Here is a 16,803-nt window from a genome sequence, read left to right as displayed (position 1 = left end):
TAGGCCTAACTGTACCATTAAAACCGCCTTACAAAGAGGGTACATATAGCTGAAGTTTCGTACTAATTTCCTGATTTTTTAAACTTACAATTTTATTCAATTAAGAGATCAAAAGTTAGGGCATCCCTGATAAAAACAAGATATATGTTATATCATAATAACTAGGAGTAGTAGATTAATATTAACATTTTTCTCAACCGGGGCACATTAAAAATCATCCTAGGACTAGGCGGACATATAGCGGGAGCCAGCCTATTGCTATGGCATTGCCTACCTTGCCAGGCTGGTTCCCAAGCTTGTTTTTGCAAAATCCAAGCTTTGTTGACCTTGTGCCAGCCTATAAAAAAACTTTGTATCCCTAAATTCTCCGGAAAATGGATCATTTGTCCAATATTTTTAAAACATGGATCAAATGAACGAGTAAAAATTAGTATGGGAGAAATGGACAACAAAAAGATAGCAAGAATAAAACTGAATTCATCCCGACTTAAACTTAAAAAAAAGCAAGGATGAAACTGGATGTAAATTAAAAATAAGAAAAAATATTTCAAAATGGGTAAGATGAAACTGTTCACATCCTGACTATTTTTACATTCTTGTTCATTTAAACTAAGGGTGCACAGGAACCGAGCCGGACCGCCCCGGAACCGGTGGAACCGTACCTGATTTTGGACCGAACCGAGGAACGGGGTACAAGTACCGATCCAAAAAATAGGAACCGGGGTCTGGGGGTACGGATACACGGTCCAATAAAAGTACCGTGCCGTACCGGACCGAAAGTACCGAATAGTAAGAGCCGTTAGATTTAGGGAATAATAGATCAGTAACAGCCGTTAGATTAGAGGGGGTATATAAGCGAACATTACAGGGCTAAGGTTTCTCTTCTCATTTTCTTTTCTTCTTCTTTTTTCCGTCTCCTCTCTGTCTGAGAAGGAGAAGAAGTGAAGAACTCCATTAACAGATACGAGCGAGACTTCTGAATCTTGTCTTCTCCATTACTTACAACCTCTCGATCCAAAACAAGAAGGAGAAATTGTTATCCAAAGGGTAAGTGTTGATTCAGTTCTCCTATTTTGATTTTTGGAACCTATGGTTTTGAAGTAGTGTTGATTACTTGATTTGTATTCTAATAATTCTATCTAATAATTCTACCTTACTTGTTCATCAAATGTGTAATTAAGATATCAAAAATATTTATTCCTTCGCTGCAAGAGTTGATTGATTTGACTTGGTTTTGGTAAGAATTATATTTTCTTAATATTTTGATTTTTCATTATTTTTTAGTTCATATGAAACCCGGACTTTGAGTTTGGTTTTAATTTGTGAATTAAATGAATTTTTTATTCTTCAAAAAATTGGGTGCTTATCAGGTGATTATACGACTCTTAAGGTTCAAATCTTTACATCTTATGCTTATTTAAGTGATTTGGTTCTTGACCTGTTCATAAATGGATGTTAGAAATGAATGATTGTTATTGGTTGTTATATACTGTATCACTGATAGATATACAAAATGACATCAAATGTTTAAATTCTGTACATACTTGCTTCAATTCTAGATTATAGATTGTTTTTAACTTAGTTAACTCAATCATCTGTGCATACAATTCTCATCTCATTTGTGTAACTTTGTTCTGTAGCTTATTAGCTGCACTAGTAGTTGTAATTTAGCTGTGCAATCCATATATCTTGCATCATTGAAACTATCTTCCATGCATCATCAGATATCTTGCATCATTGAAACTATCTTTGCACTTAGTTGTAGCCTTTCATTCACCTGCATTCTGATTAGTTCTCTTAGTTAAACATTATGATTAGTTCTAAATAATCTAAACTATCTTTGCACTTAGTTGTAGCCTAACTTGCTGTTATTTTTTATTGCAGCTTTACTGGGTCCTATCAAACATAATGTCATCACCAGTGCAGCCATGGAATAGATCTCCACAACCACTTCACCACCAATGCTATAACTTCAACTAACTTTCTATTAGTTGTTAAGACATTAAAACTCAAGAATTAAGACTATTTTAGTATTGTAACTATTGTTTGTGTTGGCCGGACATCAGTGTGTGTGTTTGTGTGCTACTGGCTACTGCTACTGCTACTTGTTAAGACTTTGGTTGTTTGTCAGTTTGTGTGCTACTGCTATTTTTCGAGACTTTGGTTGTTTGGCACTTTGGTTTGTTAGTATTATTGGCTTATTGCTACTTTTGGGTTGTTACTTTGTTCTTTGATTGAGATATTGCTTAATATATTGAAAAACAGGTAAAACATGCACTTAATTTGAACCGTACCGTGTGCACCCTTAATTTAAAGGGTATCAAATTTTATATGTCTTTTTCACTCAGGAATTATTAGTTTTGGTCTTTTTAACCAATTTTATGTAAATTCTCTAACTCCTCACTCGTGGATATATATATATATATATATACACACTCGGAAGAAAATGTAGATTTTAATTGCACTCAGCCATGTTTATTTTTCTTCCCAGTATATGCTTTGGCCAAATGCCTAAGCCAAAAGCCAAATATAGCTTAGCTTTAGCGTATTTGGCTTTTTGGCGTTCACAATTGTGGATGCTCTCGGATGACAAAGACAAAATAGACGTCTCAAATTCCAGAAGTCTCCTGTGCAAATTATTAAGTTTATGGATGCAACTCGGTAGCTAGAAAGAACAAGTTGAAACTAGTCTTTCAAATGAAATAAACAAGCCTGGTTTAATTGGGACCTATTGAAATTTTATTTCCGCCTCAACCAATGATAGGGGTGTTTAAAAATTAGGAAAAATTATCAAATAACCCTTATTCTAAAATACTAAAATCTAATTTCACTCACATATTCACAACCGTCACCGTCGCCATCTCCATAATCACGGTCGTCTTCACGGCCAACTCCATTATCGAATCACATCATCAATGATTATAGAAAATAAAATCAAGAAAACTCTTAAATTGATTTAACGCATAAAACCCAATCTCAGGTTTGTATTAATATGAACAAACGCCGATTTTAACAGTCTACCCACAAACGGTTTATATTGACATGAACAAACTCCAATTTTGATAATTTGGTGGTTGAATTCCATACCGACATTAGATGGGTTCTTCAAAATTTTTTTTTCGTTTTTACCTTAAAACCGTCGGCATATATTTTAATGGAATGTTATGCCAGCTGTAATACCATTTTTCTGTTGATCTCTTTTTTCTTTTGTAAACGCTGGTAATGTAAGAAAATTTGTAAGCCATGCAGAAGTCAAAATCAATACGGATTGGATAATTTTGTATGCCGTGCCGACTGTAGAGCTTAAGGGGATAGTCAAGGTTAATTTAGACATTACCAAAAACTTTTGGATAAAAATTTTTCTAAATTACTTCATAATAATTTTTATTTTATTTTCCTACTATCCCCAATTTTGTGACGGTATTCCCGAAATGTAGGTTCTTTAACAATTCATTGTATTCGAAACTAAAAATCAAGATTTTTCCATATGATCAATATGTATATTATCCAAAACAAATTAATCAAAAACTGGCCTTTTATTTAATTGAAATTTCTATCATGCCAAACATACATGATATATAAAACAACAACAAACGTACATGTAAACTTCAATCAAAGCACATTAAATACCTAACTCATCATCCTCAACCCTTAGATGTTCTTCCAACAAAACCAAACTGGGTGTTCATATACGACGGGCCAGCCTACACGATATATTCATATTGATCGATACACCAACATATCAACAGTGGATTCTGACACTTTGGAATCGAAACCTGAGACACCTAACTATATCACTGTTAGAACGAACTTGTTTACTGCGACACCCACGTTGATTGTAGAAAGTAATACCAGCCCCAGTGTAATCAAAAAGATAACCACCGTGATATGCTGCGGGAATATTTGTGCACCCACAACGACGGATAGTCACACCATTTCCGGAGCAACGCCCTGCCCAGACTGAGATGAAACTAGCATTTGCAAAGTTGGCAATTAGACATACAAACACAAGAACCATCAAAAAACAAACCAGGGTTGATGAATTTTTGGTTGCCATATCAATTGATATGAGCAAAAACAGGATTTGCGAACCGTAAATGAGTAAACTGTAGTGCTTTTCTCTTTGAAACGAGTAGAGTAAAGTTGTTTGTTAGGTGATGACATTATGTTTTTTCAGCCGGTATTTATAAGCAAAATTTTGTATACGAGGTAAGCCCTTATTGGTGGTGGTTTTCAAATACTATCTCGACGTTAGTGATAGTGATCATAGTAATAAAAAAAAATTGGTGGTATCAACGAGCTGGTCTGGTCGCATGTACGAATTGAATTAGAAGAAAGATAATGTAAATAAATTAACTTGATAAACTAATCCTTGTTCTATTATTCTCTTCAATGATCCGAAAGTTGACTTGCAAGTTTTGATGGGATGCCATCCGAGGTTTTGTAGTCTATGATTTTCTTTGAGCAGCCCTTTTTTTCTTTTTTGAAGTCTATGATAGCACTCTGTCTCGGAGCCTGTTTGGTAGGTTGGAGAAGATAAAGGTTCTGAACAAGATTTTTTCTTTTTGAAGGGTTCTAGACAAGAAATAGATACTCTTGGTGAGGACGTGAGTGAAAGTTTTTAGACCGAAAAAACTGGCTTGTCTAAGAGCTTCTCCAATGGTCATGTGGTCAGTTTCATATGTGGTATTGTGAGAAGACATCCTTTATCCTATATCACAACTAATATTCCTAAATATAAGGAATAAAAAAAATTCTTCTCCAACCCTCTAGCTTTTTCAATGCTTCTTTGCCGAGCTGTGATCTTATTTCTGTGATCAAAATAAATATTCGATAGAAATATAAAAAGGTTACTCTTCAGCTACGAAAGAGACTGACTAGAAAAAATGGCCAGAAGTCGAAACATTCTCAATGATCAACTTCTGTGAAAAATTCCTCGAGGAAATTTTTCTAAACCGTTGACAGAAAGGAATAAGAGTACTGCGAGTGATGCAATTAAGAAAAAGAGTACTGAATTTTTTAAAAGCCAAGGATTCAAGGTGGAGGCAAAAATAGTTGAACACTTGAATTGGTTGATTAATAAAAGTAAATCAAAATTACTCCTCCCTCGTTCATCAGCAGTACCCAAGTGAATGAACAACGATTAATTCATTCATATTTTAAGATTTTTGTTAAAGGGAAAACCAAAATATTTAGCGGGAAACCTGACTTCCGGTCAAGTGTGTTTGGCCTCGACTAATTAGGGTGCAAATAAAATTTCTGCTAAAACTCATCCCTAACCTCCTCTTAGTCTTTTACTGTTGTCATCACAAAACAATAGTAGCGATGGATCTTTGATTAACTATGCTTTGGTCTTTTCATTTGTAAAGCATCATATTCAATTGCCAAGAGTATACTAGTCCTGTCAATTAAATAATAAGGGAGATTCTGATCACTTTGTTTCTTCCTTATACAAGACCGAATTATTGATCACCAGTCTAGCACCCAACCTGATTATTATCTTATATCATCAACCTTGATGTTCAATTGATAATGCATTCCAAACAGAAATTAGTTCGCATTGCCACCTTATTTGATCATCATCTCAGATGACATACATAGGTAATCATCATGATGTTATTCCAGCGTACAACTACATATATTTATATATAGCCCACCTTATTTGAACCAAATTGCCTGCATTCAATCGAGATACTGCCACAACATTTTATATCTCGGAAATGCATCACTTAGACTCTATCAAAGCTACCGAAAAAGTCATAAAGAGGACTACGAACTAAGGGTGCACATGAACCGACCTGGACCGAGGAACCGTCCCGGAACCGGCGGAACCGAGCCGATATTTGTCCCGAACCGAGGAACGGGGTACAGGTATCGGTCCATAAAATAGGAACCGAGGCTGATGAGGTACAGGTACACGGTCTTGTATAAGTCCCGTACCGTCCGGACCGAAAGAACCGACCATTCGTAGCCATTAGATTTAGGGGTACTGAACAAATACAGCTGTTAGATTAAGGGGGGGGGGGATATATACTACCTTAACGATAGGGTTTCTCATTTTCGTTTTTCTTTTCCTTCTTCGTCTTCGACTCTTCCGGTCTTCCCTCTGAGAGACTGATATAGTTCCTGAGTCTCTGATTCTCTGAAGTCTGAAAGTGAACTCCATTAATCAGTGAACACGGAACACGGAACACCGAACAAGAACAACACCTCTCGATCCAGAAGAAAAAGTCAGTGAACAAAAGAGTTAGAGTTCTGAAGTTGTTTTGGTGAAGAATCAGATAAAGGTAATTTTTGGGTTCCCGTAGTTTGAATTTATTTTGAGTAAATCTGAATAAAAACTGACGAATCTTATATGGGTTTGTTGTATTGAAGTTGAATCGGTTATATGGAGATTTAATTTGTGCTTAATTGTGAGATTGAGAAATAGGGTTCATCATGTTCTTCCGTAATTTAGAAATTAGGGTTCGTGGATTTTAATTGAGTTATCTGTGATTTAAATTCAAGGAGGAATTAGGGTTTAGCTGAGAACTGATGCTAGTTAGAATTGGAAGACATGAAGATGGAGTTTCTGAAATAGTTATGTTGATCTTTGGTAGTTTATTGCAATGATTTGATTAATTTTTTTAATTAATTTTATTGTTTCTGAATTTGATAATGGAAAATTGGAGATAATCAAGTATTATTTATGCTAAGAGAATTTATTTATGCTTTATTCTTTATGAGGAACTGTCATGATTAATTTACCTGTATGGCTATATCTGGTTTTTGAAAGTTTTGAATAGGGTGTATCTTCTAACCTTTTGAACTTTTTGATTGGTTCATTTGAGTTTAGGCGAAGGGATCGAAGAAACATTTGAAGAGGCTTGACGCCCCTAAGCATTGGAGGCTTGATAAATTGGGTGGTGCTTTTGTAAGTATAGAAATTTCATTTTACTTGAATTTATCATATGTTTACATGATGCCTTAAGTCATACTTATAGTTTACACTAGCAATATGGAGTTCCTGCCTTAAGTCATACTTATAATTTGACTTGTGATAAATATTTTCCTTCCATGAAATCTGAGTCATGCTTTTCTCCTGCTCCTGCCTTGGCTATACTTTCATCTCCATGTTGGTTCTTCATTCTCATGTACTGATTCCTATTGATTTCTTTTTCTTCTTTGTTGTATTGCAGGGGCTTATCCTTGCTGTTTGGTTGGGTACTGAACTGAGGGTTCAAATCCTATTGTGTTTGGTAAATCCTAGCCCGTTATCTACTTTTTATCATTCATCTATAATGGTTAAAAGTTGAAAATAATTTAAATAAATAATGTTTTTTGTTTAGAACAATGTCCAGTTCTGCTTAGAACTTATGCAGTTATGCTTAGAACAATGTCCAGTTCTTATTTTTTATAACAGAGCTCAATGCTTAGCCATATGTCCAAGTAGCTAATATGTTTTTTTATAACAATACATATTTTTTATAACAGTTCTTATTTCATTTCTTATTTTGATTTCAGTTCTTATTTAATTTTTCAGCACTTAAATTTGTTTTCTCAGTGATAAGATGGCATGGATGAATCAAGTCAAGCTCATGGAAGAGATACCCCTACACCTACAACTGCTACACATACCACTGCCACAGATGCAATTGTTGGATCCTCAATCCAACCAACAAATGAAGCAGCACAGCCAGAGACAGCAACAGTAGATGTAGAAGCTACTTCTACATCTATGGTGGTAAGATAACTTCTGACATTTGGAATCATTTCAAGAGGTTGAATGTTCAAGATGCTGGATGCAATTACTGCAAGAAGGTGATAAAGGCTCATACTGGAAAGAATGGTACAAGTGGAATGTGGAAGCACTTCAACAGATGCAAGCAGAATCCTAACAAGCCAAAGCCAAAAGGACAACAAACTCTGACATTAAATCCTGCACAACTGGGTGAGAATGAAGGTCAGTTAGTCTCTACTATTTTCAGTCAAGAGAAATGTAAAAGAGCAGTTGAGGGTGAAGGTTTTAGGAGAATGATGCATGTCTTAGAGCCTAAATTTGTTGTGCCAAGTAGAATGACTATTTATAGATGTTTATTAGACATGTATGTATTAGAGAAAGAAAAGTTGAAAAATTACTTCAAGTCAACCAAGCAGAGGGTTAGTTTGACAACAGACACATGGACTTCACCAAACAATTTCAACTACATCTGTGTAACAGTTCACTTTATTGATCAGCAATGGAAGTATCAAAAGAGAATTATTATGTTTTGTGAGGTTAGTGGTCACAAAGGAATTGACATTGGTGAGATGTTAGAGAAGTGTTTGTCAGATTGGGAGCTTAAAGATGTGTTTACTGTCACTTTGGATAATGTGAGTGCCAACAAGGTAGCAGTGGATTATTTGAAGACTAGTATTGTTTCAAAGACAAGGGCAGAAGAGAGAGCTAAGTACTTGCATGTATGTATATGTATATGAATATGACTTATTATTTTTTTTACTTTCTAACTTAGGATTATGTTTATTAGTTTTGTTAAAATATCTAATACTTGTTTGAATTCACCTTTTCAGGTAAGGTGTGCAGCTCATGTACTTGCACTTGTGGTAAAAGATGCTGTGAGGGTCTACAACAAATCAATTGCAAGAATCAGGTCAGTTGTCAAGTATATAAAGGGTTCTCCATCTAGGTTGGCTAAGCTTAAGCGTTGTGCAAAATTAGTTGGAATAGAGTCTAAGGTAACATTGATATTAGATGTTAAGACTAGGTGGAACAGCACATTCTTGATGCTACAGGCTGCAGAAGTGTTAGAAAAAGCATTTATTAGGTTAGAAAGGTATGACAAGGAATATCGGCAGTTGTTTTATTACCCAAAACAGAGTGAGAAAGATCTACCTGATGCTAATGATTTTGATATTGATGTTAATGTTGGTGAAGAAGAAGAAGAATTTAGTGAAGAAGAATAAGAAGAAGTTGAGGTGACAGGGAAGAAGAATAAGGCACAAAAGAAGAAGAAGGTAGTAGTGAGGAAACCTGCTCCATGTGAAGAGGACTGGATCTTTGCCAGAGGCCTTGTCAAATGTTTGAAAGTATTCTTTGATGCCACTGTTGCATTTTCAGCCTCAACTAAGGTAACAACAAACACTTTCTTATGGAAATTAGTTATCATATATGAGCAACTAGTTGAGTTTAGAGATAATGTAGATGAAGATCCTTTTATTGCTACTATGGCTGGAAAAATGTTTAAGAAGTATAACAAATATTGGGTTGATTATGCAAAGATGAACCCTACAACCTTTTTTGCCATGTTGTTGGATCCTAGAGAGAAAGAAAAAGGACTACAATTTGCTCTTGAGCTCTTGTATGGGAAGAATTCTTCTAAGGTTGAATCTGTTATGAAGCTTGTTAAGTTGGATTTTAAGATTCTATTTGAAGAATATAAGGATGCCTATTCAGTTCATGAGGAGGAGTCAAGCAGTTCTATGGGACAAGCCAAAGCAGTGGTAAGTAAACCAGTGGCAGGGCCAAGTCGTATGAAAGAGTTGATGTCAAGGAGTAAGAGGTTCAAGAAAAGCCCAAATGATGATGAGGGAAAAACAGAGTTGGATAAATATTTCATTGACGAGTATGAAGAAGGTGTAAGAGAAGATGATGATGAGGAGTTTGACTTATTGGGTTGGTGGAAGACCAACAGTACAAAGTATAAGATACTTGGACACATGGCTAAGGACATATTAGCCATTCCTGTATCTTCTGTTGCCTCTGAGTCTGCTTTTAGCACAGGAAAGCGAGTCTTAAGTCCTTGTAGAAGCTCTTTATCTACAAGGACAGTTGAGGCATTGCTTTGCACACAAAGCTGGCTAAGGAAGCCAATACAACTTGATCTTCTATCTACCAGATGATGATGTTGAAGTTGAAGAAGGTAACATATTACATTATTACTTGTGTTTGGCAGTTTTAGATATAGTCTAATAGTTACTAACTGCTATTATTTGTTTTTGCAGCGTTACTTGGTCCTATCAACACTGATGACACCACAAGTGCTGCTGACATGGATTAGAAGATCAAGATTCAAGACTACTGCAGCACTAGCTGCACTGCTAGTTGTTTTTTTTTCCAGATTTTCTCATTTTCAAGACTTAGTGTGGCTACTGCCACTTTTTTTCATATTTTGAAGACATTGTTTGTTTGGTTTGTTAGTAATATTGCTACTTATTAGTTGCTGCTTTGAATGAGAATTTGTTATATAGAAAAAACAGGTAAAAGAATTTGTTAATATTGCTACTGAAAAGGTACCGACTGGTACCGGTCCCGTACCGGTCCCGGACCGGAACCGAGGTACACGGTACCGGTACCGGTCCCAAAAGTTCAGTACCGACCTCTGGGGGTACAGGTACTCGGCCTCGGCAAGAACCGAGCCGAACCGTACCGTGTGCACCCTTACTACGAACTAAGGTTGTTTGTTCATTGATCATAATATCCCATGCCTATGGATTTTGCGGCCTGCTGGTGTCAGGCTAACGTATTAAAATAAGAAAATTGTCAACAAATAAATAAAATCAGATTTTACAGGTAAGCTGAAACAATGATGAAAAACCATTGCCATCTCTCTCAATGAATTAGAGAGGAAAAAAAGATAATCTTAAGAAGGAAAAAAACGAAAAAAATTGTCAATAAACAAAAAAGATAAAAAATCCAAATATCAAAACGTAAATTTCAACCATCATTGATCCATCATTATAGTCTTGGGATGATAACAAGGAAGGATTATCGTTAGGAACTAGATTTTGTGCCCGTGCTACGTCCGGACAGCTTCGTAAATTTGGTTCACCAATTCAATCTACAATTACAAATACAACGATATTTTTGATTTGGTAAAGCTCGGCTTCGCCTTGTCCAGTCCGTCCCGATATGATTCGGTAAGGCTCGGCTTCGCCTCGCCCAGTAACGATATGATTTGGTAAGGCTCGGCTTCGCCTCGCCCAGTAACAATATGATTTGGTAAAGCTCGGCTTCGCCTCTCCCATTCCCGATATTTAATGGTACGAAAATTATATTCAAATCAAAATTAAATTTGCACTTCACTTGAATAGAAAGTGATATGGTTTTGTGGATAAGAAGGATAATTAAGCGGCAATTGTTCCCTTAACCACATAATCTTGTTCTTAATGTTGTTCTTAAATAAGTATATATACAATCAGGTTCAACTGGCTGATTGAGATAAAAGGCTTCAATTTGCAACAACACCATTTTGTGGTGAATTACATTGCTTTTGAAAGCAAACAAATTATACCAAGTAAGCTCGTACTTTTTCCTATTGAGAAACTAAGTTTTACTAACAAAATTGAACATGGACGATGAATCAATTTCATCAAACCATCGGTACAACCCAAAACTATAAAAAACAAAGCAAAATAAATGCAGAAATCATTAAAAGCCAAATGAATATACTAAAAAAAAAATCACCAATAATTCTGTTACATCTAAAACTGCATGATAAATATAGATGACCATAAATATATTCTGCGTCATATACATGAGAAATGTGTAACGCTCATAGTACCTAGTTTGATAATCCATACTAATATTAAATGTTATACACATGTGTAGGTACTTTGTCGTGTTTGGATGCCATTTAATGAGCAAACAACTGGAAACAGTAAGAACATTGAAATGCTGAACTCAAACTGCAAACATGATGTCATATGCACACATCAACAAATCAAAAATCCACCAAACTGGTGCCAATACCCTGTAAAAGCTTGGAAACAATGGTTTTGATGCTTCTACGATACATGTCTCAAAATCCAGGGTAAGTATATTTTAAGATAATGCAGAATGAGTACCTTTCTAGAATACAGGTCTCAAACGACATTGTCAGCAGATATTGTTAAGCCAAAAATCGTATGCAATGTTGCACCTACATACATCATATCAGTGAATCATTAACTTGAAAAGGATTGGGTAAAAGACAATATATTAAAAAATAATAATACCTGTATTAGTCTGCCAACAATCTAGAATATTTGATCATCGAGGTAGCTGAACAATTCTAACAGTGGAAACAATCTCCGTATCACTGCAGTATCGAGAGCCAATTAATCGAGCAGTTTCCGAGAACTAAGAAAGAGAATGAAATAACTAGTTAAAAACGAAACTTACCTTAAGGTTTTGATTTATTTTTTGTATAAGAATCGTTTTGGTTGTAGATTTCCTGTGAGATGATTAGTTTCGCTTGTTGAGAATGTTATTTCCTGCGCAATAGATAAGTTTTTTTTTTCTCTGAAATAAGTTGGAATTTGATGTTTGTCGTTATTGTGTCAAATGACAACTCCAGCAGTTGATTACTACTAAAACATTTTTTACTGATTTACCTACTATCCATCCAACTGCCGTCAACTCCGGTGCAATACGCCAAGGTAATTTCCTGAAAATAAAACATTAATTTTTATTACTAAAAATTAGATTGATATACATCAAGCAGAAAAACATACCATTTCATCCTTCATAACAATACTTGTGGAGAGACAAAAAGAAATACCTACTTCTCATCCGCCGGCTCATTACGTATAACTTCAGGAGCCATCCATTGTGGCTGCAGAAAATAGCAATATCTGAAGTATAAACTTTGATGATCCAGTAAAGAAAAAAAAAGAACCAAGGCCGTGTATCGAAATGTGTTACCGTAAGCAGGGGTGATACACTACTTTTCCGTTTAATTATTATAGTTCCAAAGCGTATTGCACATAAAGTCATTCAACATGGGTGGGAATGGTCAAAGATTTAAACATTTCAAGTGGTTTTATCATCTCAAAGTTGTCTGTAAGCATGTATGACAGCGACCAACTACAGTGGTTTCAATCCAACAACTCCACTTATTTCTATCCAAAATGTTCTGCTAGTATTGTTCACCTGGTTTCCATAAGATGCAATTGAGAGTGCTCGCATGGTGGCAACCCGAAAGGCACTTGCTAAGGAGGCTTCCAGCTGCAAAGTTTTTCAACCCGAAACTTTAGACTGTAAACGCATCTACAAAATACCTTCACAAAAAAGACAAAAAACAATGGTAGCTACAAAATAAGGATATTTCTCCAATCCCTGAACATTGCTAAAAAGTTTTGCCCATCCCTGCATCATAAATTCCTTTTTAAAAGTCTGGTATACAAACACAAATTTGAAATTGAATTACTTGCATAACATTACAGCAACTCCCTGAAGTTAATATTATTAAGATGAAAAAATAATCTGGTCACTTTTAAGAAAATTTCACAAATATTTAACCATTTAAATATCAAGACTTCTGATAACAAAAATATAAAGACAACGAAAACAATGCTTAGTGCTTAGAACATTAAAACAAACATACCAAGCAAATACTCATGTTATCTGGAACTGATACGATGCACCTGTCTAGTAGCTTCTCTACCATATAGTTGTCTAATAGCTTTCTCTAATTGTTCATCTTTTGCCTGTGCTCATCTTTTGCATGTGCTCATGTTTTATCTGGTGTTTGATCCGCTCATTCTTTATACCATTGCGTGAATAGAAATTTAGCAAAATTAGGTTCGAACTATAGAAAAATATTCTTTGATAGTTTCATTGTTCAGAGATGAGATTAGAGAATTTTTCTAATGATAAATCAAACACAAACAAACAGATCAGTGATCAAACAAAAGAAACGAAAGCATAAGATAGAATTATAGAAGTGAATGAATACCTGAATGAGCTGAAAAGATCAAGAGACCTTCAGTTAACAACTTAAGAGGCTACACCTGAAGACCCACTGCATATGCAGTCACATCAGTAAACCCTAATTTACCTGTTGAAAGTTGGTTATGTGATCCGGTTACCAAAATTAGATAGGATAGATAGAAGATCGCGTCCCTCTCCAACATCAGTTCCTGTAAATATAAAAAAATCGTAGTGCGGACAAACAAAACTAAAAAATAGAAATGGAGCAAACCCCAATTTCTGTTCCACCAACAGCTCTGCAATAGGCAATATACCGATGGCATTAACAATGCATTTTTTATAAACTTTGTCAACCCAGCATCGTTCCCCTTTTCTAACCAAATGGGCTTTTGCCCTGCAAGGGCACAAATATAGGATCACCAAAATGAAATTAGTGCTAGATGATATGCATTTGAGGAAACATATTAGTCATATATAGTGAGAGCAGTCAAAGCGCTATCGAGAAAACGAAATCCTATAAACTGAGCTTATAATTAATCTTAGAATTCAAGGAAATCCTTATAAACTGAGCTTTAATTGATCTTAGAATTCAAGGATATTAAATTATAAGGCTGCAACTAAGAAATCAAACTGTAACGAAATCCAGAGACAAAGAGATTCTAACCTCAATTTCCTTGCTCAAAGTCTCATCCACCACCACCACCAAAGATTGAATGAGAGCATCAGTAAGATACTGAACACAGTGTGTACAATGCATCCATTACTATTCTCGACAAAACAACAATAGATATTTGTGACTGTAGAACAAAGGACCTTAACTACTCTTTCCACAACTTGCACCCTCTGCAAATGAAACCCAAAAAAATGAAATTTACCGTCAAGGACAAAGCACAATGATCAATACCATAGTTGGGAATATGTACATATTTTTGGAAAAATGCATTGAGATCAAGGAACGACATATCAAAAGCAGTGTCATTTTCTCTGCAAATTATATATATATATTTATATTATTTAATATACATGATTTAAGATTTTTCTCTAGAAATTCCATCGTCCCAAACTCTAAAACCAATTGCTTTGAAGCGTAGATCATTACACTTGTAAATCTTAATCTTTAAGCTACCAAAGAATAATAAGATGTGTTTTTTTTGATCAATTAACTTTTGACTTGGATAAATTGGCACCTACAATAACAAAATAAGCATATTAGATATATGTCAATAGGTCAGAGATACAATACATGTATATTTCATCTCCAGCTTTAAGTCCATAACATCTAAAATGGTAACGTGATCAGCAAACATAAATTTGCATCCTTTAGACAGATGAGCATGGTCCAACAGTTTGCGAACTATTTATAAACTCACAAAATGTATCACATAAGTGTATCATAATTTGGAGTAGCATGTGTTGTTGTCCTAATTTAGTTGAAGTGTACAAAATAGTAGTAACTACAACATTATTATGGTAGTTGTTACCATAAGCCATAATCAGAAACAACAAATAACAGTCTTATCATTAGGAAGATAGAAGTTAAAACTGTATAAAAACTGATACAATATTAGAGGAAGATAAGCCATACCCTGAATTAGTTATTCAAATATGTTGTTTGACATCAAGCAAACAATCAGTAGGTGCAAAAAAACTCTAAGAACATAATTCTGGTCTTCTTCAGAAAGTAGATCCCTCAGTAAAGTAGATACCTTTACTCCTAAAGCACAAAGTAGATCCTTGTAAAAATCAAGGAAAGTATTGCACAAACATAATTGTACTCGTTATGTTTGTTAAATCCAAGAAAGTATACACATTCTCTTGTAATATGGATACAATTCAAACCATTGCAAGAAGCATTTATAGAACTCGTGCCGAACATCTGACAGGTTTTAAGTGGGTGATATGTAGCTTTTGGTTTTGCTGACTTACCTTTAAGCTGTCAATACCACTGCTGCGATCACGATGATGGTGAGCGTTTTGCAATACCCATGATGAATTAATTCATAGTCTGGAAACTCTTATTCTTTGGCATCCAGATTGGAGTCTACTCCTCCAGGAAAATAATGCGCAACTGACTGAATCTTTTTCTTAAAACGGCACCTGCAGTTCAACATGAGAAAAAAAATTCAAGTCATGGTCTACACAAATATGGCTCACCAAAAGAATAATAATTATCTTAAATTAGTAGCCTGGCAGAAAGCAATGGACACCATTCATGACCTAATTAATTCAGTAGACCAACATATCTCTAGGTGTTGCTAGAGGAGTCTCACATGAATTTATTATATGTGTGTCTACCTTGAAATTTCGGTATTGAGTGCCAGTGTCAAATCAACTGAAGATGAAAAGAGCAACTGTAATCCACATGAGCATTCCGCTCCCACCATATTAGTAGATAATACAAACATTACCATCACCTCCCTTTTTCGTCATCAACACCACATCTATGGTTCTACAGCACATCCTTGCAACATTCTTTAGTGAGTCCTCCACAAATCTTAGCGTTATGTTTCCCACCATCCTAATGCAAAATAATAACAGGTAAAAATGAAATCATATCCAAAATCAGAAAATTATACTTCAATGGCACAAACTCCTATCTAGTATGCCGATCAAGCAATCTCTACTTCTCAGCATCATAATTCATGCTTCTAGCACTAATGATGTGATGTGTGCTTTACCATGATACAAATTACTTGTTAGAGCTAATCTGGAGAAAACTTTTCAAGGTCAATAATAAAAATCAGTAAGCAGCTAACTAATGACACCATAACAGAAAACGTAAAAAAGAAGTCAAGCAATAAATTACCTTTAGCCAAGGAAACATATAGAAATCATTTTCTGCTTGATTTTTGCTGGTGAGAAACAGTAAAACAGAGTCCAAATCAGTAACCTATTATAATAAACCCAAATTAGGAATTCTACAAACCCTAAAAGTAAAAAGATGCACCTGCAAACGATCAGTAAAAAGATGCATTATTCATATTTCTAGATATCATAACGTTATCAATTCCAATTTTTCATACTTACAGATGAGTAATGTAAGGAAAGAAGTCCATAATCAAACATAAGCCTGGACAAACATGTAAAATCAATATTACCATCATTAGAAAAGAGCTCACAGTGAACCAAAACGA

At 35.0% G+C, this 16,803-nt stretch overlaps 1 long non-coding RNA gene across 1 annotated transcript; it reads left to right on the top strand.

The window, feature by feature from the left end:
* The first annotated feature begins 6,224 nt into the window (after positions 1–6,224).
* LOC113278286 lies at positions 6,225–7,238 on the top strand. The gene is made up of 3 exons (XR_003325409.1): positions 6,225–6,287; positions 6,836–6,913; positions 7,179–7,238. It is a non-coding gene; the product is annotated as an uncharacterized LOC113278286 (long non-coding RNA).
* Positions 7,239–16,803: the final 9,565 nt, after the last annotated feature.

The sequence above is a fragment of the Papaver somniferum genome, chromosome 5 (genome assembly GCF_003573695.1).
Source record: "Papaver somniferum cultivar HN1 chromosome 5, ASM357369v1, whole genome shotgun sequence".
NCBI lineage: Eukaryota > Viridiplantae > Streptophyta > Magnoliopsida > Ranunculales > Papaveraceae > Papaver > Papaver somniferum.
This window is presented reverse-complemented; position numbering and strand designations above follow the sequence as displayed.